The sequence below is a fragment of the Triturus cristatus genome, chromosome 2_1 (genome assembly GCF_964204655.1).
Source record: "Triturus cristatus chromosome 2_1, aTriCri1.1, whole genome shotgun sequence".
Classification (NCBI taxonomy): Eukaryota; Metazoa; Chordata; class Amphibia; order Caudata; family Salamandridae; genus Triturus; species Triturus cristatus.
Genome location: NC_140581.1, coordinates 481,680,559 through 481,705,067, shown reverse-complemented (window position 1 = coordinate 481,705,067; position 24,509 = coordinate 481,680,559). Strand labels below are relative to the sequence as shown.

Genomic DNA, 24,509 nt, shown 5'->3' with positions numbered 1-24,509 from the left:
GCAGTGTATTATAGTTCACTTCCGCTATTTGGCCAGACTTTTATGAAGGACCAGCCCTAGGTACGTTATACCATCTGAAACCCAGTCAAAGTCAAATTGGGCTCGCAAGGCGTCTACCGTCACTTGCGTGGTAGTAAGATTCAGCATCTGAGACTTCTGTAAATTTATTTTAAAGCCAGAGACTTGGCTAAATACCTGCAGATCTGCCGTGATCTCTGGCATGGAAGTCAAAGGACAGGCCACCGAGAAAATAACATCATCGGCGTAAAGGCTAATTGAATGATGGTCAAACCCGAACGGGATGCCCTGCGCCTGCGGGTTGTCCCGGAAATGTTGGGCAAAGGGCTCCATTTACAGGGTGAAGAGCAAAGGTGAGAGAAGGCAGCCCTGTCTGGTCCCCCTCCCCACCGAGAAGTCACCAGAGAGTATTCCATTTACCCGGACCGCAGCCAAGGGTGAGCTATAGATGCTTGCCACCCATTTACGAAACCGGACACCCAAGTCAAAGTGCTCCAGAGTGGCAAACAGATATGGCCAATGCACACGATCAAAGGCTTTCGCCGCGTCTACCGCCAGAAGTTAAGCCTCCTCCTTAGACCAGTGTACTTTGTCAATTAGGTGGCCAATCCTTTTGGTGTTATCCCCACACTGCCTATTCGGGATTAAGCCGGACTAATCCGGATCAATCAAGCCAGGCATGAGAGGGTTCAGTCTATGTGCCAGGATGCTAGAGAATAGTTTCGCATCAATGTTCAGCAAGGAAATCGGCCGATATGAGCGGCAGACTACCGGTTCCTTTCCCAGGTTGGGGATAACTGAAATGGTCACTCGCAGCATGGAATCCGAGAGAGTGACCGTGTCCGCAAAAGAGTTGAACAGATGTGTGAGCAGTGGAGCCAGTTCGGTGCAGTAGGTCTTATAGAAAAGAGCACTGAAGCCGTCAGGGCCCAGTGATTTTAGGGGTTTCAGAAGAGCAATAGCAGAGATCACTTCTTCAATCCGTACAGGGGCCTCCAGTCCCTTTGCTTCACTGGGCAGGAGTGGGGTGACCGCTGCGCCTAAGAGGTACCCACTGGGGTTTAGAAGGTTAGAGGACTCAGCGTAATAGAGAGTCTCGTAAAAGGACCGAAAGGCCGTCGCTATCCCAGCATCATCCGTGATCTTGAGCCCCTGCTCTCTCCTCACCGATTTCACAAACAGAGCCGCCCGTTGACTGCGAAAACAGTAAGCTAGCATGCGGCCACCCAATTTGAGCTCACATAATATTTGAGCTTCAGCCGAAGTACCGCATATGCAGCCCGATCGAGGTCTAACCGCTTCAGCTGGAGTCGTTCCAACTGGCGCCAAACTCGGGGGGCGCCTGTGCATTAGTGGATAATCTCGAGTTCCTTTACTTTGGCTTCTAGGTCCTCTCATTTAGCCCGCCTAGTTTTGTTCTCATACGCCGCTTTGTCGATGAAGGCCCCTCTCGCGATCATTTTAAGAGCCTCCCAGGTGGAGGCCAGAGGCGTAGAGCCGTCGTCATTAATCGCCAGATAATCAATCAGTGTGCATCGCCGGTCTTCCACTATCAGTGGGGACTGCATTAAGGAATCCCTCAGGCGCCAAGGTGATGAAGGAGAGTGAGTAGGCGGAAGGCATAGTGTCAGGGTAATGTGTGCATGATCTGAGAGGGATCAAGCCTCAATGGTAGAATCCCTTTGCAATGCCCATGCAGCTTGAGTGACGAGGAAGTGGTCCAGACTGGCATACGTCTTGTGGGCTGCTGAGTAGCAGGAGTAGTCTTTTACATCGGGGTGTAAGCAACTCCAGGCATCCTTGATCCCACAATCGTCCAGCCAGTCCCTACCACTCCTTGATATAGCTCCTGCCCACCTGATCTCGAGCTAGAACGGTCCAGCCCACCATCCATTAGTAGATTTAGGTCACCCCCCCACTACCACCAGGGAATCAGGTGTATGAAGGACCTCGGCCGCTGCATCCATCAAAAATTGCTCTTGGTGCTCGTTTGGAGAGTAGGCCATCGTGATGTAAGAGTACCCTGTGTGCAACCTCAATACTAGGAGTCGTCCCTTAATCTCTGCCACTGGACCCACTAAGGAACCTCTGAAGCGTTTAGATAGACAAATAGCCACCCCATCCCTCTTACTTTTTCCCGATGACCAAAACTGCAAAGGAAATCCTCTATGCTGCATGCGTTGGGTATCGCCATGGAGGAGGTGGGTTTCCTGGAGTAGGCACACATCACCTTCCGCCTGGACGAGCAATGAAAGCACTGCCTTCCACTTAGTGGGGTTGTTGAGACCTCGGACGTTAAAGCAAACTACCTTGACCTCCATCTGTGGTGTAAGGTCCATCGGAAGCTGTGACTAAAACAGTGTGGCCTGTGCAGAGGGACAGAGCATGGCAGGGACCCCGTGGGGATAAGCAAGCGGACAGCTCCCAAGGGAGGAGTACTGAATAAAAATCTCACTGGAGAGAGGACCCACCCCAACCGATAACAAGAAAAATAACCCCAGAAACAGTGGATCAACAACTTGGGCAAGCCCACAAAGTCCATCTTGAAGCTGATCATCAGGAAGTGGAGTCTCCCAAGGAAATATGAGGGCGCCCCAATTCAATAAAGAGAGAAAACCCCCCGCTCCCGCCGGACCTGAAGAAGATAGAACAAACCCAAAATCATGTTACCATCAGTCATTAGAGTCCAGGGTGTCCCCCTCTGCGCCAGCCAGAGTCCGCAGGACAGCAGACCGCTCCTGAATGATTGTGGCGGGGTCAGGGCGGCGACGGCCAAAACCTCGACCCCCCTGGGGCCAGTACCACGGGGGCTTCTGCGTGCCCGACTCCGCTGCATCCGGCTGGGAAGGCAAGCCATCAAGATAGAGCCTCAGTACTTTGCAGGCTTCGGTCATAGAGTAGAGTTGGTGTAGCTTCCTGCCGATACGAAAGATGAGGCGGAACACGTGGCCCCAGGCATACGATATGTTCTGTGAACGGAGGTGGCTAGTAATGGGGTGGAAATCTCTTCTCTTTTGCAGGGTACTGGCTGCCAGGTCTTGAAACAGTTGAGGAGAATGGTCCTGAAAGCGTAGAGGCTGGCCCGTGCGGGTCGCTTTGAGGATCTCCTCCTACACCGTGAAGTCGTGCACACACATGAGAATGTCTGAAGGAGGGTGATTTGGCTGACGTGGCGGGCCAACAGGGTGGCAGCGATCGATCTTAACAGAGGATTCCACCGATGCGTTCCAAACTGCTCAGAAGAGGTCCTGAACATAACCCACCAGGTCTTCTCCTTCTCTCCCGGTTGGGACTGCACGGTTCCGGATGTTGTTCCTCCTTGACCTATTCTCTACGTGCCCGGAGTGCGATTGGAGATCCAGGTGCTGGTCTCGCAGCTGAAGGATTTCTTGTTGAAGTGCTGTGATCTCTTCATCCCTGGCAGTTGCTGAGTCCTCAAGGGAGGCCACCCGCTCCCCCACAGCATCCACATCTCTCCGAACCTCCCGCAGATCTGCCTGTAAGTCAGTTTTAATGGCCAGGATGTCTTCTCTCTGGGAGGTGAACAAGGCCTACAGAAACTCCCTTGTGACCGCAGCATCTGAGCTGTCTCGACCTGAGGGCGCATTGGATCCTGAGGCGTCCCCTGCCGACTTCAGGAGGAGGTCACGGACGGATCTCTCTTTCTTGCCTTGAGCTGCGGCCATCGCGGGTTCTGGAAGCTGACTCTCTCAGGATTCGAGGACGGGCTCAAAAGAGAGGGTATGCGAGCCCCAGGAGGTCGCCAGGCGGAGAAAGAAACGTACTGGCTCCCCGAGAAAGTATCGCTCACATCCGGGTGCTCCACTAGGCGGATAGGCGTGCCTCTGCGACAGAACGAGATCCCGGGCCCCTCTCAGTGTGTGGCGGTAGTGGACATCAGGACCGGTAATGTTCTCGTGGGCATCCAAGCCCCAGGGCCATCAGGATCGGGGCCTGCGTAGAACCGGCGCCCCACCAGATCCCCCGTACCGCTGTCCACTGGCACCACCGTGCCTACGTTGTTCCGGAAGGCCCAGATCACCAGGCGGGCACTGTGCAGCTAGTTGGGCCCTCGAGGTGCGAGGAGGGAACTTAGCCGATGATTAGAGCCCCCAGCGCTGCTGCATCAGAATTCTGCTTCAGGCGCGGTGGAGCTCTCAGTAGGGGGGGCACCTCCCAATTCACCCCCATACTGGTATGCCTCCGGAACCACAATCTTACAAAGCGCCACCGGGCAAACATAGGCCGTCGCCTGGAGCCCCGCAGACACACACACAGTAGAGAGGGGAGGGCGAGTGCCACCAACCTTCACCCAACGGCCTCCAGGCAAAGCAAAGTGTGAGGTTCAGTCACTGTGCAGAGGGGAGCTGAGTAGGTCCCTGCCGTGGGCTGGCAGCCGTTTGCTGAGCACCCTGCAGGTCTGGGACAGACACGTGTGACCGGCGATCCAGGGCAGGCGAAGCTGGGGGCCTAGGCAGGCCAGCAACGACACAGCAGCGGGGGCAGAGGCAAGACGTCCCCAGGGGCCCATGCGCAAGCGGCATGCCCCGCGATCCCTCCAGCCTCAGGTGGGCCTCTCCCAGGAGACACAGCCCCGCAAACCCCAACACAGCAGCCGACGGGCTGAGAAAGCTCACCGTCTTCACCAAACACTGCCGGGTGCAGCGGCACACCGATCGGCTTCCTTGCGTAGCAGTGCGCTGGGCAGGTCGCTCTCTGCAGGATCACCACGCGTTGTAGGCCTCACCACGGCTCCAGGATGGCAGAGAGCAGCCGTGGGAATCCACCGAAGACCGCAGGTAAGAAGTGCGGCAGTATTTCCCCAAAGCCCACGTGTGCAGGCTGCGCAGGCCAACAGCCCCCTCTGCAACGCAGTTGGACTGCGACACAGCCCCGTCTCCTCACCGTCACTCGACCGTTCCACCATTCATTGGCAAGTGCGAAGATCAGCACACTCCCCAGCCTGGGGCGCCGTGGTAACACATCGCTGCCGGCGGGGTCCCGATGTCAGACGTGCTAGGTGCTTTTGTAAGTGCAGTAGGCCCAGTGGGAGCGGAGCTCAGCGAAAACACGTCCGCTCACTCTGCCATCTTGGCCACGCCCCGTGGGTCATATTTTAACAGTGCAAAGGATCAGCATGATGTGCCCTAGTGCCCAGGAATCAGTGAGATTATCCAGAGACATTGCGACCAGCCTTAAACTAATAAGGTAGCCAGCCAGTCGAGGCGGTCGCAGGATGCTGACTCCATGAGGCTCAAGCTTTGGAATTTACTTCCCGCTTCAATGAGGATCATCCCAACCACGCGTACCACCCTCTACCCACTGTCCAGATTGATCGTTTGGAAATAATTGAAGATTACACATCAGTGTACACTCAAAGCTACCTAGGTTTTGGCAGTACGGTCACAGGATTGCATGGACCGCTATCCTTGAGAATTGGATTCGATCCACACCCCGTGAACCACAGAGGGTGGTACTACGAAGGCCCATCACCCTGCCCTGGGTTGGCCTACTCCGTCCTGAAGAAGACCCGCATAGCTAAGGTCTAACATACCCTTATGGCCCCAAGACGGGTCGAAACGTTGACGCCCTTTCAATAAAAGGCCTGGACCCCAACCTCCATATCTAACGGGCCACATGGAAATATATCTCTGTGTAAAATTGTAATTGGAAATTGCTTAACTGTAATATGGTCTGGCCAAAAAGGAGAGTGATTAACGACTAGTCCACCCCTTCTCAATTGTACTACTGGTTTTTCCTTATGTCACCACCTTGATTTTTTCTCCTCATCACTTCACACTTGAGCACCCTTCCTTTACGCACGTTCCGCTTGGAGCAACCCGTACATGTAAGGATCAATGTAGAGTGTATAGCAATTTGTTTGCCTCGCCATTTGACATGAAAATAAAATGCATGGTGAGTTAGAATTTGGTTTGTTGCATTTTCTCTGTTTTTGTTTGAATAATTTCTTAAGTATTATGAGCAGACTTAGTGTCCTTTCCATGCTCGAGAAATGATTTACTGAAATACCAAAGTGTTACTGATTGACCTCCTGTTCATAAATAAGGTTTAGGACCATTGTCTTTTGTACCTTAAACTAATAAGGGACAGTCTAATTTCCCCCTACAATGTATCCATGTGGCCCAAGACCAGAGTTTCATGATGAACAAGGCAGCCAGTGTCTCTGTTCTCTCAGAGCACACCAGAGTTACAGTATCCGGTAGATGCAATCAACACACTGTGCCAGTCTAAGCTGGGATTCAGAGAGGTTGATTTAGGTGTTGTCTTGGACAGGAAAAAACATCTATTGATTACTTTTTTGTTTTGTTTTGTATTGTTTTAGTTCAAAGATCCCTTGCTAGAGGTGAGAGAAAGGTTAATGGGAAGGGGGTGGGGGGAGAATGGGAAGGGACCAGATATAGAAGTTTGGAAGGGAAGTTAACTCGTGGAGATATTTATACAAAGGGCCCGATTCTGATGCAGTTTGGAAAGCTTCCCGACCAAATGGGTTTGGGAATGGTTTCCAACCGAATCGGATCTGGAGAGTCCAACCGACAGAGTACGATGCATCTGGATGTTTCCAGATACGATTTGGTTGGACTCCCATTGACTTCAATAGAAGCCTTTGTTCCGATCGAATGCATAGGCTCCCATTGAAGAAAGGGGTGGATGGAGAAAATCGGGCACCCTGTGGCGCCTGCCACACTGTGCATGGCTGGTAAGGAAAGACCCTTAGGTACCCCCACGGACCCGATTGGGAAGGCTCCAGGTGCAGGGGGCCCACTACAGGCCCCCAAATTCTGATTACATCTGCCAATTTGAGTCGGATGGCACAGTTCTGAAATGACTGTCCAAATCCAGCATCGTACTCAGTCGTTTGGAAACACAGCCCGTAGAAACATACAATTCTGCTCCGTGCAGCTTCGTCATTCCAATTGCCGTTGGGTCTGGATTGGGAAATTCCAAACACGTAACTCGCATCATACTCGATCGGTTGGAAACCTTTCCGAGTCGGGTGGAAAGACACATTCCCGATCCGATTTGGACGGAGCATATGCCGTTAGGAGGCCTTCCTAAATGTAAATAAATGTAAATGTAAATCCAGTACTTGTATAGCGCACGATTCAACCCCGAAGAGGTATCTCGGCGCTGGGGGCCGTTGGGAAGATGAAGCGAGCTATTGCCCAGAGTCGCATGGTGCTGGGCAGACCCCTGCCGCCGGAGCCGGGGATCAAACCGTGATCCTCAGTGTCCAACGTCAGTCGCCCTGGCTGCGGCGCCACACCTTTTTACATTTACATTTTACATTTATTTACATTCCCGATCCGATTTGGACGGAGCATATGCCGTTAGGAGGCCTTCCTAACCACATCAGAATCAGGCCCTAAGTGTTTTTTACAATGCTCACAGGTCAGAGAAGACCCGGGCTGAATAAAATGAGAACTTCCAAATCGGTGCCATGCTGCTATCCTAGCTGAAACAACAGAGGCAGTGTGAGTCTCCTTTCAGCACGCTCTCTTTTTTATGCTGAATTGCCATGCATTACCGATAATGAAAGAAGACATTGTTTTGGGAGGAAAATGTAGAAGGTTAAGAGTGTGCCTCCTTATGTAGACTAGAAAGAATGAGGGTCTCTGAGATGTAAAAAGTATTAGGCTCACATGAAGGGGCCAGAACATCAGGGTAACATGAGGTAGGCCAATTTGTTCTTGTGCTGCCAGGGAATGAAGCCACAAAGTGCTTCATCTTCTACCCTTGCAAGTGGAGGGTGCAGGTCTGGTAGGGGTCTCAGTCACAACCAATGGCTCACCTAACTGGTGCTTGTACACCTTTGGTATTCTTCAGGAGCTTGAAAGGGGCTTGGGGCATGAAGTCCTGCTCAAAATTTGGCTTTCTTTAGCCTAGCAGGAGGATGTGGAATTTGGACCTTTTAAAATGTGCGTAGCTTCTGCTCAGATTGCTAGTCTTGACTACTCTTCCATTTTCTTTCTCTTTCATGGGGTGTATTTATTCAGCAGGAGGCAGTATCCGTGCCTTGAAATAAATTAATTCAATAAATAAAAATATATTTAAGTGCTTCATGGCTACTGCTTATATCGCCAATTCCCATTCTTGCACATTTGACATCCATTTAATCATTCAACTGCATCTCTGCCTATCACATTTCATTTATGAAGTACTAGGCCCTCTATTAATACACCCCTTTTTGGTGTACAGCATCTCCCTTCTCCAATGCTGGTTAGTCCTTTTTGCAATTATATTTTACACATCTGTCTCTCACGTAGCCTTACCCATCACACAGTCATGTGCTGCGTCCTATAACACGATAACTGCACCTTGGTGGTCATCACTTAAGACATGAAAATACTTTCCACACAGAATCAAAACAAAAACAATACACTTACAACCACATACCCTACATTGTGTAACTTGCTCTCCGTGTGGATAAGTGCTTCAACGCCTCACTTGGAGATAGTAATCGCTGTAGAAAATGCAATAACACTGTACAATTCACAGTTGTAAAGACAGTGGGGACAATAATAACAATGGCTGCTGTTATGTCCTGCTGGACACAGTCTAGTGTTTCTGCCAGCCACTCCCCCGAGGGCTGGCCCACACACACACCCTCACCCATCCAACACGGGTGTCACCAGTCAGGTGACCCCGCTAATAAAAGGGCCCGAGTGCACGTGCTCGTGGCTAGTCATCGGTACCACCTATCCATGTGTCCGTGTGGTCATTCAACAATTATGTGGGCCTAGGGCCCAGAACATAACACTGGCGACGAGGCGGGTCTGATCCCGCGTGCCTGAGACGGGGTAGACAGCTCGGCCGGAGCACCGCTGTGGTCGTTTTTCCTGAAGGGGGATCGGAGGCTCCCATGCTGACGCAGTTTTGCCCTGAGGAAGTGGCCACACCACCCCGCATGAAAGGAGATCCCTGCTCTTGCCCCACTGTTTTCCCTGGCCCCTGACGGTGGTGCAGTCACGAGAAAGTGGTGAGGAGCTGCGCAATCGCGGAGAGAATGAGCTCCACTACAGGCGGCGATCACGCTATGCCCCGCGGATCAGATGTCCGTAAGTGATCCTCGCACTACTCCAGGTAGCCCCAGCAGTAGGAGCGCCGCTCAGCGGGGAGGCACGTCTATACCGCGCCGGGTGTGGGCGGACAATGAAGGGGGCACCCCGCTAGCAGCAAGGGGCGAAATACGCCCATACGAGAAAGGAAAGAACCCGACTGCTCGGGCATGAGGTGGCGCCTGCGGCATACGTGGGAGCGAGAAGGCCGCCACCCGGCCAGCGAGAGAGACATCCGAAGCGGTGAACGAGCGGCATGAAGCCTGTGTGATCTGTGTGGCGCGGAGAAATGCTGGCAGTGAACTCCGTGTTAAAGATGCCTCCTTCACTGCCAGCAAGCTGCACTGAAGACACCCCCAGTAACGCCAAGCAAGCAGAAGAGAAAAAGTGAGCCCCTGTGCGCTGCCCTACTGTGCCCCATTACCTCGATGGTGAAGTCCAGAGATAGGCGCGTGGCTGTGGTTGCCGGCAGGAGTCTGGGCCCAGCTCCAGGTGTCGCCGCAGAATGGCTCCGATTTTCAGCAGCGGATAGGGAGAAGCGTGGCAGCCCATGACCGGTTAAGCGAGGCCCGCAGCATTTGCAAAGCTGCTGAGGCCGATCCATGCTCGGAAAAGCATCTCAGGCAGCATTCGCCAAATAACGAAAGTGTCTGCAGCGTGAAGGCACCCACCACAAATTGCCTGCCCTCCATTCCCCAGTCCCTGCGCCGTCCGTTTTGTCAAGTAAAAGGGTCCCAGGCCGCGAGACTGCAGAGAAACGACCTGCGGCATGCAAAGAGTGGCTGCAGCGCCACCTAGTGGTCAGGAGTGGTACCACACTTAAAGGACGAACTAGGTTTTCAAAACCAATGGACCCAAGGAAACGGACACTGGCACAATCATTTCTGCAGCCATACAATTATCTATCATGTAGCGACTCCAAAAGAGCTCTCTTTTTTTTTTTTTTTTAAAGAAGACGAGCTGCCCAGCACAAAAAAAAAATATATAGCTGGACACCTCTGGCAAACAGTAAAAGCACACCAAGAGATAACAGAGTGCTACACCCTTACTCCAGAATTGATGAGAGAAGTTGAATAAGCGCATTCAAGGCAGTGCAGCCAAGGGGAGCCAAAACAACTAAGCATAAGGAAAGGCAGCTCTGGAAAGAAAACAAGACTAATCCGGAGAGCATTCTGCACCTTTCTCCCTCACTAGACCCAGGTACCCTGACATATACTTTCACAGTAGCGCAGAGAGCGCAAAGAAACAGAGAGGGTGAGGAGAGTGTCGTGCACGCCACCTGTCATTGGTCTGCCACCCACCCACGATAAAGTTACCAAGTGTCCCATTCTCAAGAGCAGCCATCTCGTAAATCCTAAGGAGAACCAATGCACGACTGCACCAGAGTGAGACAACTCAGACTGTTTTTCTAACAGAAAGGCGGTGCAGATGAGCTCCGGTGGAGTCTCAATAGAGACTACTAACTCTCACGCATGACTGCTAGGCCCAACGGTGACAGCCAAGAAAGCTGTCCTAGCAGTGAAAAGGGAACTTAAAAACTCTCCCTCCTACACGAGGGGAAGACCATTTTCATGCTCCTGATAGCAGGACGTCATTACTGCAACAAAGACCAAACTGAGCAAAAGTGCATATAGACAAGGGAAGTATCGAAGGGCCAAACAAGGTCCAGTGCAGGTGACAGCACGGTGAAATAATAAAGCCCGAGCAGACACGGCGCACAGGAGAAGAGACCCCCCAGGCCGGTGGTGAGAGTGAGAGACCCCCCAGGCCAGTGGAGTGAGTGAGAGCCTCCCAGGCTGGTGAAGAGAAGAAGAGAATCCCCAGGCCGGTGGAGAGAGAGAGACCCCGGACCAGGAGAGAGAGAAACACCCTGATGCCACTACCAATGCGCCCCGTCGCAGTAAAGAGAACCTGGCTGATATTTCTCAGAAAAGTAAGAGACAAGCATATACACTAGTTGTGGCAAGTGACCACCACAGAAAGAAAAAGCAAGTAGACAGCACCACTGCTGCCAGAGCGGAGGCAAGGAAAAGAGGAGACGGAAGGGCGATTACCCGCCATCTGCAAAGCACCAAGGAAATTCCCAGAAGGGAGAGGGGCCCTGTGTGGTCCGAAAGCAGGAGGAAGAGAGATTGTAATCACCCAACCTGAGTCAAAATCGCCCAGCAGGGAGCTAGTGATTATTCAGGGAGTGCCCCCGCTGTTGCCTTAAAGACTGTGGTGTGCAACGGTCCATTTACAGGCAGGAGGAGAATCCAGCACTCCGAGTGGCGCGTCACCACTACTGACGCAAGAAAAGGGAGATAATTACCTCCCACAGCAACCCTAAATCACAGCCGGACTATACGGATCCCTCAAAGCACGCCTACTTCCACTACCATCCCTGAAATTGGCGGGCGCACCTGAGAAGACGCCCTATCCTACCTGACCGGACCGGTGAGAGATCGGTGGCGGGAGCAAATGTATAGCCCAGAGAACACAACGGAGTGAGCAGGAGGTCCCTGTGAGATTTCGTGGCCCTATCGCCACATTTCAGAGCAGGTGTAGAAGCGACTTGCATTGCGCGGCTACTGCAACACGATGTCACTGCAACACGATGCCATTGCAGCATGATGCCACTGCAACACAATGCCATTGCAGCACGATGCCACTGCAACACGATGTCATTGCAGCAAGATGCCACTGCAGCAAAATGCCACTGCAGCAAGAAGCGACCTGCATTACAAGTCTGTCGACACATTTTAGAGAAGATAAGGAGTGGCGAGATATAGGACAGTGCAAGTCCTATTCCAGGAAAACGGACGACAACAAGTGAGCAGTGGAAATCAACGAAAGGGGACTAGAACAAGTACTCGCACGATCACCTGAGTGCACCTTCTAAGATACGACAGCCACTGGGGTGGGGTGACATCATTCTTCATAGTGACCGTCATCCACCTGTCGCCGGCTGCTTAAAGGAAAGGGCATCCCTGTTCTACTTACACAAATGCCAAATCAGAAGAACTGCACCAAGTGTCCGACGAGTATCATGACTGCCAAGATTCGCCAGTCATCCCTACTCACTGCCAGTTATCACCAGATGTGGTGCGAGTCGTCTCATGGCATCCACTCCATATCTGTCATGTGCATCACTACCATCCTTGGAGCTTCAAGTACAACAACTGGAGTCCCACACCACTTGCCAGAACAATCGACGATCCGAAAATGCAGTGACCATCTGTTTAACCGGCGCATGTTCTGATCCTGGTAGCGAGCGCATGTTTCTGACCAAGACACATCCACCCCTGAAGTTTGCACGAGTGACGAGGCAGTGGCTCCAGAGTCAGAGCCCATATGCAGTCCCAGGGCAACTCATCCAAGGGGCCTCCCAGAGCGTGAGAGATGGACTTTACTGTGCCCCACCAATGGATTCCAGGAAGTAGCCAGGCCATCTAACCGAGAATTTCAACAGGTCACAGAATGCCAAGTCTGTCGTCAAAGGATCAAGCGACGCAATCGTCCGGTGTGGCAGTGGAATCATCTATACGCTCCTGATGCACCCATGTTGAACAATAAAACACTAATCGCCTCACAGCAAGAGTATGCTGGACTGATGAACATCTCGTAGGTGGACCATTCCTCAACTGAAGCGAAGCCGAAAGGTCCGGATATCATCAGCACTGTGTTCGTCCCCAGATATACCTGGTTAAAGTATGGACATGTGCCAAGATGTCTTGATGCTCACAGCTGCACCTGTCCACCGCTGTCCTGCGAACTACATCTCTTGAACTGTGAGGCTTCCATTTCTTTTAGTTTGTTTTTCTCGTTTTCTTTCCATAGGTTGGACGTTTTTGTTTGTTGTCTTTTCGTTTTATTAAAATTTGGGAGGAATGTTGTGTCCTGCTGGACACAGTCTAGTGTTTCTGCCAGCCACTCCCCCGAGGGCTGGCCCACACACACCCCCTCACCCATCCAACACGGGTGTCACCAGTCAGGTGACCCCGCTAATAAAAGGGCCCGAGTGCACGTGCTCGTGGCTAGTCATCGGTACCACCTATCCATGTGTCCGTGTGGTCATTCAACAATTATGTGGGCCTAGGACCCAGAACATAACAGCTGCCACCACTGTAACCGCAACATCTGCCACCCCAGCAGTGAGAGACCGAGACAGTCCAAACATGAACCGCCTGATCCTGGGGAGACAGTCTGTAACCCACAGACATTAGAGACCTTAAACAAGTTAGGAACCGAGCTGTTGTTTACAACTCCCAGAGGGAGAGGCATGGATGTACCATGGTCAGTTATGAAGGGGGGGAAGGTGGTGAGCTTTAGAAATTCCAACAATATAATGTTAAAATATATTATAGGACAAGTGGGGCGCACGAATGAGGGTCAGGAGGCAGTGAAAAGGGAGAGGAATGTGGATTGGTAGGGGTGCTGCGAGAGAAATCACAATATTTTGTAAAATACCCAACATTTTTTAAGACAAAAAAATGAAAGAGGGCGATTGTGTGTGTATGTGTGTGTGTGTGTGTGTGTGTTTGTCTGTGTGCTGGTAAAAACTCTAAAGTCCTGGTGAAATCCAGCATCCACCCCACCATACCTGACTGAAAGTACCTGTACCCAACTATTTCCCCAAACACATTTATTAGGGGGGTATAGCACCCAACCCCACTAAGCCACGCCCCTCAGTAGAGAGGGCTGGGCTAGGTACTGGTATAAGTGCTAGACAAAGTTATATTTAAGGCTTTGGAAGGTAAATCCTGACAGTATTACCAGACAAATCTCACGATATAAGGACTGTGGAAGACAGATAGTTCTAGGGTGATGTGATAGCGATGGAGGGAGTCGAAGAAAATGGTAGGGTGGATGAAAGAGTGCTACCATAATTTGATAGTGAAGGAAGTTGTGGGAGAAAAAGACAGGGCGGCAGTGAGTCAGTGCTAAGATGGTACGAGAGTGATTGGGGAAGAGAGCGAGGCCGCAGAACAAGCACAATGACACAGAGCAAGTTAGAGTAATTGAGGAATGTGCGACAGAACAGAAGGGAGAGTGAGGAAAGACAATCCAAGAAAGGAGCTGAGACTGCTAGATAAATAGTGCCAGAGTAGAGTGTCGGGAAGAAACAAAGAGGAAAAAGTGGTGACAGGTAAAGAAAGAGCGAAAGAGAATGTGACAAACAAAAAGAGAGGGTTATATGACGGCAGTGAAGAGAGGTGTGATTTGGTGGCAACTCTGTACAACGTGGGAGTTGACCCCGTTTTGTGCTACTATTCTAAATGCACAGCCGGATAAAGTGGAGGTTTTTTTTTTACGTATAGAGTACCGCTGGGAATTTGGGAATTACGAGTAATTGTGATATATCACCACAGCTCTGCATTTCCTACTGGAACTAGCCACCCTTAATTAAGGGGAGACAGACGTGTCAGGTTAAACAGAAAGGATACTGCACAGACATAAACAGAAACTACTATTTCCCAGAGCTGTGTTCTGTAGACAAATGATCCACCGAGAGCTGGAGTGTGCAGGCACCATATTTATAGTGAGACGACCTATAGGAAGTTATGTCATTTCCGTAGACAGGCGCCATATTGTTCATTTTAATTCCCCTCTCTTGTTTAAAATTCAATTTTTATAACACAAACATGTAAGGTGCTGGAATGGATCCAGAACGGAAACGTGATTCTTTCTGTTATTTACAAGTCTTATAAATCCGAAGTAAAATGTTAGCCCTTCGGAAAATAATAAGCAATAAAAAACATCGTTATCACACCCTGGTTCCCGAGGGCCCCACAGACTCCGCAAACAAAGGTTCTTCTGAATGTATGGTCTTACATATGTGTCCACGTCCTATAGTTTGTTTATATCCCTCACCTAGCATCGCCCCAGAGTGGGCTGGCTGTAGGAATCCATGTGCATGCAGCTGTTTCCTGCACATTATGAGTTTAAAAGGGGAGACTGCATACAATATTTTATTGAACAGTTTTCCATAGTAGATTAAGTTTTTTCAACAGTCGGGTTCACAAAAACTATTTTATAAACTAATATAGCAGAGCCTGCTCTCGCAATAACTTAAAATAATATTTTATTTTCTGTTTTCGGTTCGGTTATTTATCTACACATTTGATAAACCCCACATATTACATCGACCACTTCAGAGCACTGAACAGAAGGAACATTATAATACTGGAAAAATCAGAGAACGTGAGAATTTTGAGCCGAGCTGGATGGGTAGGTCGAACCTAGATTGGGCATTATTTCCTTGTTTGAAAAGTTCGGTTGTCAGGTATTAAGATAGATATTGCCATGTTTCTGTAAAAGACTTGGATTTTTTTAATAGCCACTATGTGGGTCGCCTGACCCATTTTTAATGAGCAGAAGAGGAAAGGCTTGATTTTCCATTGATGTTGTCACTTCAAAGGGTCAGGGAACTCAAACAATTTATTGTAATAATGTTTGCAGCCTAGCTTGTGCCAGTGAATGGACTAAGAACAAGGCGTGCAGAACAGCAGGTCAGAAGAGGTCAGCCATGATTCCCACTCTCTGGTATCCGGATGTGCAGAGTGGCCCTGCTGCCTCGCTCTCACGCGCTATTGGTTAAGAAAGGCTTGTCTAGCCCAGGAGCAGCTATAAACGCATGGCAGAACAGAGCAACAAAAACACAGAGGGATCATGGGATGCCTGTGTGGGAAAAGGACTAGCAAAAGCGCGTTGGGTCTGACTCACAAAACCAGCTGGTTAATAGTTGAAATTGTACTCACCTAGGATTAGTGAGTTTTAGATACATTGCGGTCTTTTGTATAGTTTGCTTTACATGCGCATCTCCAGTAAATGCTCGCCTTAAAACTGACTACACAGCAAAGGAGGTTAAGCAAGCGTGTTTCATTAGGTTGCTCTTACAGTTTAGGAAGGACAGTTCTAGAAGAGGTCTTAGTGGTCGCATTTGACTATTTACTACGCTCAGACTCTTTACTCTCTCTGGGTAGCAAGACGGTAGAACGCGGTTCAGAATACCCGTATTAGAGGACAGTAGCCCAACCTTAACTGATGCTCCTGTAAAGCGCTCCAATACTTTCGGGTCAAGTTCACGCTATATATAAAAAAACTATGAACAAAACGTGGCTGTCGAAACTGTACTTTGTCACTTAAGTATTGCAGGGCGTTGCCATGGAACAGGATGCACAAGTATTTGAAGTGAATTTCACTAATAGAGCTTATTTATGTGTGATGAAGTCGGATCATATATCTGTAAGCCAAGGGCCCTCCTATTAGTTCTCTATTATGCCACTTACAATTTCTATATGAGTTTTATGGACATGCATACATGTATTCAAGGCAGTTTGAAGGAGTATTTTCTGGCAACTGTTAACCCGTGTGGTGCTCTCAAGGTAGGAGAGGCTGGTGATTGACGCTTTACGTTAAGGAGTAGTCCGGAAGCAGAGTGGTGTAAATAAAAGAGGTCCGGAAGCCGAGGTGTAATTTCTGTAAGATGGTTTATTGTCTTGGTTGCAGGTAAGTAATAAGTTCTAATATTACGCTTCAAAGATCAACTCTATTATAAGCCTCACCAGGAGCAGCCTACCGGCTGCTAAGTCCATACTCTCAATGATACTCACAAGCACCCTAACATCCCAATGCATCACCATGCACCAACATTCCACACAGCACACTCATACTGGTTGAGCAACAGGTATAAAACGTCTCCCCTTTTCACAGAACACAATAACAACATTGTGACTACCAGATGAACATCAAACAATTGCATAAAGAGAGAAAAAAAACATGCATGAAAACAAATTAGATGTAGGGATGATAAGAAATCGCATATACATATGAGGCCATGCATGTAAAACAATAAATAGAAGAGTGGCAGTAATGCAAATAACAGATGGACATATCGAAATCTGATAAACAATAGGACATGCACAAAAAAATATTTAGATGTAAAGATGATAAAAGACCAAGCATATCAAAGCCTTAAATAAAAGACGCAACCCACATCTCCCTCCTTTTCAAAATATAAGAAGAAAAGCACGCACTCTACCACCCCCACACACTGCATACCAAACCTCTCAAGAAATAACAAGCAACCCCATATACACTAAGAAACACACCAGCTGGCCAGTCTAGCATTAAAAACAGCACACTAGGGAAACCACCACAAAAGTGGTGAGGCAGACTACAACAGTGAGCATAACATAACCATGAACTCACACACCACCAAAGTATCACACTCAATCACCCACCAAATAACTCTCACATAAAAACATGTAGGGCCCGATTCACAGAACTAATCTGAGACAAAATCCTAAACTTACTACTTTTGGTATTCACAGAAGGCACTTATTACTTTTGGTATTCACAGAATGCACTTACTACTTTTGGTGAAACTTACTACTTTTGGTATTCACAGAAGGTATTTAGTAGTAGTAGAGTTAGGACTCCTAACTTTACTACTACTAAATGCCTTCTGTGAATACCAAAAGTAGTAAGTGTAGGATTTTGTCTCAGATTAGTTCTGTGAATTGGCCCCAAAGTGTATACAGCAAAGAATGGGTGAAATCCACCCACACTTCATCCCTCAAAACAACCAGATACAGCAAAAATGAGTGACTTAACCCCACGCCGTCATTCCACACAAAACAACAAAAGCAACAAGGGTGATTTACTCACTCACAACCGTCCCAACCAACAGCAATAAATGAGTGACTTACTCACAGCCATCCTGCATGTGGTATTTCCCCCCAGAGCTGCTAGTGTGGAGTCACCAGTGCCATAGGGTGGGGCTGTTAGTGAAGCAGCAATGTGGGAATCAGCACAGCTCTGTGCCTAATGGGCAGGTAATTCTGTGTGTGTCATCCTGTGTGGCTTTGTCTTCAATTGGACTTATAGTGTTTCTCAGCAACACAGACTATAGTTGACCTGCAACTACTCTGCATTTAGAAAGGCTTGGGTTTCTGGCTGGTCAGTAACACGTAGATAATTGGCTGGATCAAGATATGATTTGTTTTCAGTTAGTGTTAGTGTCTCTCCTTGTTTCAGCATCCGTTGACTGACCTGGTTGCAAATGAGATATTCATCATAAAAATCAGCGCTGGTCCAAGAGGGGTTGCCAGCTTTATTATCCATTTGGGATAACACAAGTCTTTTGGGGCATGCAACTCTTAGCTATTGTTTAAAAAAAATAGCTTTAATAACATAATGCCTAACTGACAGGAAGGCAGTTCTAACAGTGAGTGAAATATTAGCATATTGTGAACAAATCATTGGGTTCCGTTCACAAGGTATGGGCCCACCTAAGTAATGCTAAGGTGCTGAAATCTCATTGTTGAATTACAGTATAAGGAAAAGTGGGAATTTGTCCTTGCAAATATGAGTTACTGCAAAGAAATACCTCTTTTTGCATGATCATCCCCAAAGTGTTGGACTGATGCTGGTGGGTTTTCAACTCTGAGTGTGCACTGAGGCCTTCTAACCAGACCTCAGTGCCAGTGCTCTGACCCTTAAAACATGTATGTCTGATTGGCTCACACACAATTGGAAATACTTAACTTCCTTATAAGTCCCTATTATATGGTACCAGGGGTACCCAGGGACAGTAAGTTTAAGTGTCCGCATGGAGTACAGAACTTATTATGCCATCAAGAGTGCGGCAAAGCATGAATCTCAGTCTCCCATGCTGGCTGCCACAGCAGTTTTTGAACTGCTAACTCGACTTTGGCATTTAAACTAATTACAAAGTCCATACCTTCCTTCTTAATATATTTAAGTCACCCGTAAGGTAGGCCTTTCGAGCCTTAAGTCAGGGTGCCATATATTAAAAAGACGGACCTGTGTTTTTAGGTGTCCTGTAGTAAGGCTAGTGGCCCCACTGGAGTACAGGGTTACATACTGAAAGCTCAGCTCTGCTAACTTCTGAATGGGACTACTAAGTTGGTACTTCAAGGTATCTAAAGAATCCTAATATTAAACCCTACCTGTTTCCCAAGTCATAACTAATGTAACTTTTAAGTAAATGGCAACTTTAGAAAGTGGCCACTCTGTTGTCCAAGTTTTCCAGTGACCGTGTATGGTTGCTACCATTAGACAGCTTTCTACCCTTCTAGGAGATACGTGAACAACTCCCAGGAAGGAACACAAATTACCCACCATTGGAAGAGTTGTTACTAATCTCTGGCAAGAAGGCCAAACAGGGTGTGAGGCCAAAAGTTGAGCTACAAAGTTGGAGTCGCCTTTGAAAGGCAAATGGTGGACACACGAGAGGGGCTGCTCTTTTCTATTGGTAGACAGATTGGTGCCTTTGCCAGAGAAGTGGAAACTGTTGCCAAACCCTTTTTACCATGGGTGCATAGCCCTCAGGTAGCCACATCTCTAGGGTGGGCTACCAAGTTCCACACACCCGGAGAGGGGTTCTGCCATTCTGGGATTGGGCAGAATATTGCATTCTGGTATAGCTATATCCCACATTTTACAGGAAGTTGTCATCAGACAGGAAGAGACCTGGTAGCCCATTGGCTAGTAGTCACTGCATCCCCTGAAGCAAATCCTGGGCATAAAAGTGGCACCCCTGGCATCCAGACCTCAGATGCACTGTAGAGAAGGCCGATGAAGGACTGCCCTGCTGTTCCCTGGACCTACCAAATAAAGACTGCACCAAATACTGGACTGCACTTGCTGATCCTTGGGCTAGCGAAGAGAGGACTGTGTCTGTGGTGCCCCAATCGAGGAAAAGTCGTCCCTGAAACCCCAGACAGAAGAAGCGACTCCAAGAGTCAGTTGGCTGATTTCTTGTTACTGCTCCAGGGCCACACAAGCTGAAGAAGTCTGCCTTGGTGAGTTGGTAGTCTCAATCATTTGATCACCACTGACTGCTGAAGCGCAGCCTGCGGGACTAAGTATCGACAGTCAAAGATGCCCCTGAGTCTGATGAGCCTGGGAGAGTTGTCAGAGTGCAGTTTGGTCACCCAAGATGGACACTATCCTCAGTTAAAGGGAACCACTGGATTTGTTGTAACTGCAAACCAGAAAAACAGTGGCAACTGGTTTGTGGCTAGACTTCAACCGGACTATGAGGGACATTGACTTCTATGGCCAAGTCACCCCACCAATTTTGTGGACTAAGGGGTGGCTCCAGCAAGACCCCTGTCAAGTAGATCAGCATCCTCAGAATAATGCAGCATCTTCAGCATCCTGTATCACTTGCATCAGGATAATTCCATTGATCTCTATGACGGTTCACCGAAAAAGCATGGAACTGGACTGGAGACTGCTTTGATTACAAGGTAACTGTTTTGCCAAGCCTAATTGGGCCCTGTGACTTGCTCCCTTCTCCCAAAGTAGGCCAGAGTACATTATGTATATACACTTGGATTATATGGCTTTTTTTATTTTATTTTTTCAGTCCAAATGGACAAAACGCATTGGCTGGGCTGGCTAAATTATTTTCAATATGAATACTAATAAATGAAAACATTTGCAACTGGACTACATGACTCCATATGTCTTAATTGTTACCCTTTGTGATAAGGGACTGATCAAAAGATACTGCTTGAAAGACAAAGTCTTGTAAAAATCCATTCAACAGGAATGATATATGATTGTGATGTGATGCGTTCCTGGACAAATTGTTTACAAAAAAAATCATGCTTGTATGAAAATTACTCAGTGGTGGGGTCATAAACAGTTGAGACCTCCAATTTAGTAAATTACTGTGTATTTTTATACTTGTGCGAGCACGAAATAGGCCACACTGCTTTGTTGTTATTTGCCTGGACTGCCAGAGTCGAGGATCAGGAGAGAGGAGCAAGGCAGCGTCCGCCAGAGGGGCAAGTAAGTACAATTGTATATATTGTACAACCCTCCCCATGAGAAATTAAAGATATAAGGAGCTGTGCGCACTAGGTGCTCAGTTTGAACTCAGCCCCTGGACCCTGGCACTCCCCTGTCATATTGAAGAATGAGTAGTAGGGGAATGCCACACTCTTCTGGAGCCTTCTTGGCCCTCACGTGGGACCCACCCAGGCAAGGGCTCATCAGGAGGTCTTACAAAAAAGCACTACACACAGTGTCCATCTTCTAGCGCAGGATCCTCAAAGGGTGCTGGGCAGGCCCCAAACAAAGGGTGCGACAAATGCTGTTTTCACCTGGCCCTATTGGGAAGATTGTGATGGAACTTAGCTTATTCTTTCCTTGGTGTCCCCTCTAGCCACAAGGAGAGTTAACTCTTAGCTCCCTTGCCTCTAAATGTTTGCAATTTCCAAGAGCTAAGTTTTCAGCTACTCTCCCTGAAATGACAGAGAGATCATGGCCTAGCCTACTGTGTCAAAACTCCTCACAGCCTGGTGGTTAAGGCTTCTAGGCAGCACCCATTCCTCTGTCTTTATCTGGGGTCTTCTTCAGCAGGCCCCTGTTTACCCTCCATGCTAGCACTTCCCAGACCCCATGGTCTTCCTGGAAAGATGTAGGTCACCTGTGTGTCGAGCAAAAGTCAGAGGGTCCCCCTTAGGGGTCACCCCACGTGTCCAGAACACTGAAGTTCCAGGGAAAACCTCTAATCAAGGGTGCCCAGCAAGTCTGTTCTTTACTGTCCCCTTAGGGAGTGGGGAGACCTGTGCCCCTGGTCATGAAAACAAATCCCAGTCCCTGAGTGGCAATCAGAGTCACAAGTCCTTGAGTCCTCTTTTACATCAGAGGTCAGAAGTCCTTAATAACCCTGGGCGGGTAACTCTGCTCCACCAGTGGAGTTTACAGAGATTTGCCTACTCCACGCTCCGTGGCGAACGCGGTGTAGGCAAAACGTCCGCCTCCGTGGCGGAGCGGATTCAGCCGCTCCCTGCCCCCCCCCCCAAATGCTGTAAAAGGATTTAAAAAAAGGCACTTATCTGTTTTCTGCCGCCTCTCCTGCCTGGCCGCTCTCCTTCCTACTCCTCCTCTTGCGTACTCTATTGAAAAAAACACTACGTTGTACGTCTTGCGGGTGCGCATGCACACTCGCAGGAGGACGCCAGGCGGCGAGGAGCAGGGAGGAGAACGCGGCCAGGCAATGGAGGCGACATAACCACAGGTAAGTGCTTTCTGTTGGAAACGGCCCTTTTTGCAGGGTTATCCCCAAACTTTTTGCTTCTTCCTCCTTTATTTTTTCTGACCCGTGGTTGTTGGCAATAGGACTCTGGGCACTTTACCACTGCTGATCAGTGCTAAAGTGCATATGCTCTCTGTATAAATTGTTATATTGATTGGTTATCCATGATTGGTATATTTGTTTCACCTGTTAGCCCCTAGTAAAGTGCACTGAGTGTGCCAGGGCTGGTGATTCAAATGCTACTAGTGGGCTGCAGCACTGATTGTGCCACCCACAGGAGTAGCGCTAAAATGATGTCTTAGGCCTGCTTGCAGTGCATATGTGCAGTCCAGGACTGCCATGTCGACCTGGCCAGTGCACCCACTGACCAGGCCTTATCCTTCCCTTTCTGTACATGTCAGGCATCCCTATGGTGGCCCTAGGTACCCCCCTGGGCTGGGTGCAGTGTATCTGAAAGGTAGGGCATGTACTGAGGTGTGTAACATGCCCTGGTAGTGAATTACAGCCATTTTCGTTTTTCACTGCTGAGAGGCTATCTTGCCCATAGGATAGAATGGGGAAGGCTGTTTACATGCCTATCTTCCCATAAGGGCAAGATAGAAAATCCAAGTTTGGTATCTCTGTGTTCAGAATTTAATTATACATCTTTTTAGCAAGATGGTTTTTAAATTCACTGTGTGGGAATAGCACTTTTTAGAAAGTAGCTATTCTCCTGTTTAACCTTCCTGTGTGCCTGTGTGCTGGTTGGCTGACTGGTGTCAGGTGATGTGCTAGGTGGCTCCAGGAGCCTGGATGAGTCAGCAGCAGGGTGAATAGGGAGATCTGCTTTAGATGGGTGGGAGGAGTAGTCCCTGGGTCTGAATAGGGCTGCCCCTGACAAACACAAAGCTGGCTCCACCCCCTGCTGGCCAGGCTGAGGACTCTGCCTCTGCTGGCACAAAGAAGGCTCCACCTCCTGCTGAGCGTCTAACGACCCTGCCCCTCACTCTGAAAGGAACCAGGTGCTCCAGAGCAGAGCACACCCAGGAACCGGTTTGAGCAGGGGAATCCCCCCACTGGAACAAAGAGAGACAAAGACTTGGAGGGGTATAAGAAGAGGACCCCAGACACCTAAAACTTTAGATCACTTTGGAACTAAGAAGAAACCTCTGCCAAGGAGAAAGCTGGAAGAAACTGAAGAGGAGAAGACTGCCTGCTTGCTGTTTTGCTTTGCTGCCAAGGAGAGGGGAAGGACTTTGCTGTGTCCCCTTCTTTTGATTCTGATCTCCAAGGGCCTGAGAAGAGCTGGCTCCCTGTTAAGAAGTCCCAGGAACAAAAGGACTTCACCACCAGCTCCCCTGGAACTCTGCTGAGAGAGTTCTGACCTGCCTTGGAGTGCTTGCCCAGTCCTGGGGCTTCAGGAGGTCGTTTTGCTGTGTTGAGGGAGCTGGGAAGCAGAAGCGTGAACAAGAGTGACTGGTACCCAGCGCATCATCCGATTGCGTGTCGCAAGACGAGAGTGCGTGGAAAATTTCATCGCGGCACCATCGCAACACGCAGGGTCTCCGCATCGCCGAGTGCGTCGAGCATCGTCCCGAAGCATGGAGCTTCCTGCCATTGCGAGGGTTGTCGCAGAACCAGTTTGCGGGCCGCACCACTGCCGGTGCGTGAAAAGTCTCCAATCGCTGCGTGCGTCGACGCAGAGTCCCGTTCCGTGGCGCATCGAGAGTTGCGGCGCCGGAAGTCAACGCTGCGCCACGCATCGCACCACATCGAAGAGTGTCGCATCGAACCTGTGCGTGAAGCTTCCCCCTAAGAAACCTACGCAACGAAAGCCAAAGGTATCGCATCCTCCCCCTACAGATCGGAGCCGGCGCATCCACCTCTGCTGCGTGAAGCAGGGCTGCTGCAAAGCCTCCCCAGGATCTCAGGAGCATCGCATCGCCTTTGCCATCTTCCTTGTTATAGCTTTTGGGAACCTTATCGCAACTACAGGTACTGTTGGGCACGAGAGTGTCGCATTTTGTGCATTGAGAGTCGCACTGTGCAGGACACTGATTTTGACATCCTGGAGTACTTTCTGCAAACTCTTGAACTATCTTTAAAGTAACCTTTTGAATTATATGTTGGTTTGTCTGTAATATTTGGTCTTGTGAAGTTTTCAGTAAAGATACATTATTTTTCTAAAACTGGTGTGGAGTAAATCTGTGGTGTTTTCACTGTGTTACTGTGAGTGTTGGTACAAATACTTTACACATTGCCTTTGATAGCCTAGACTGCTCAGGCCAAGCTACCTAGAGGGTGAGCAGGGGTTATCTTAACAGTGTATCCCCCTTTCCCTGACTAGAAGCAAGGGTCCCTACTTGGACAGTGGT

General features: G+C 49.1%; 1 pseudogene; it reads left to right on the top strand.

The window, feature by feature from the left end:
• Positions 1 to 282: 282 nt before the first annotated feature.
• The window catches only part of LOC146865515 (acyl-protein thioesterase 1 pseudogene), a 33,896-nt pseudogene continuing 9,669 nt past the window's right edge, over positions 283 to 24,509 (top strand).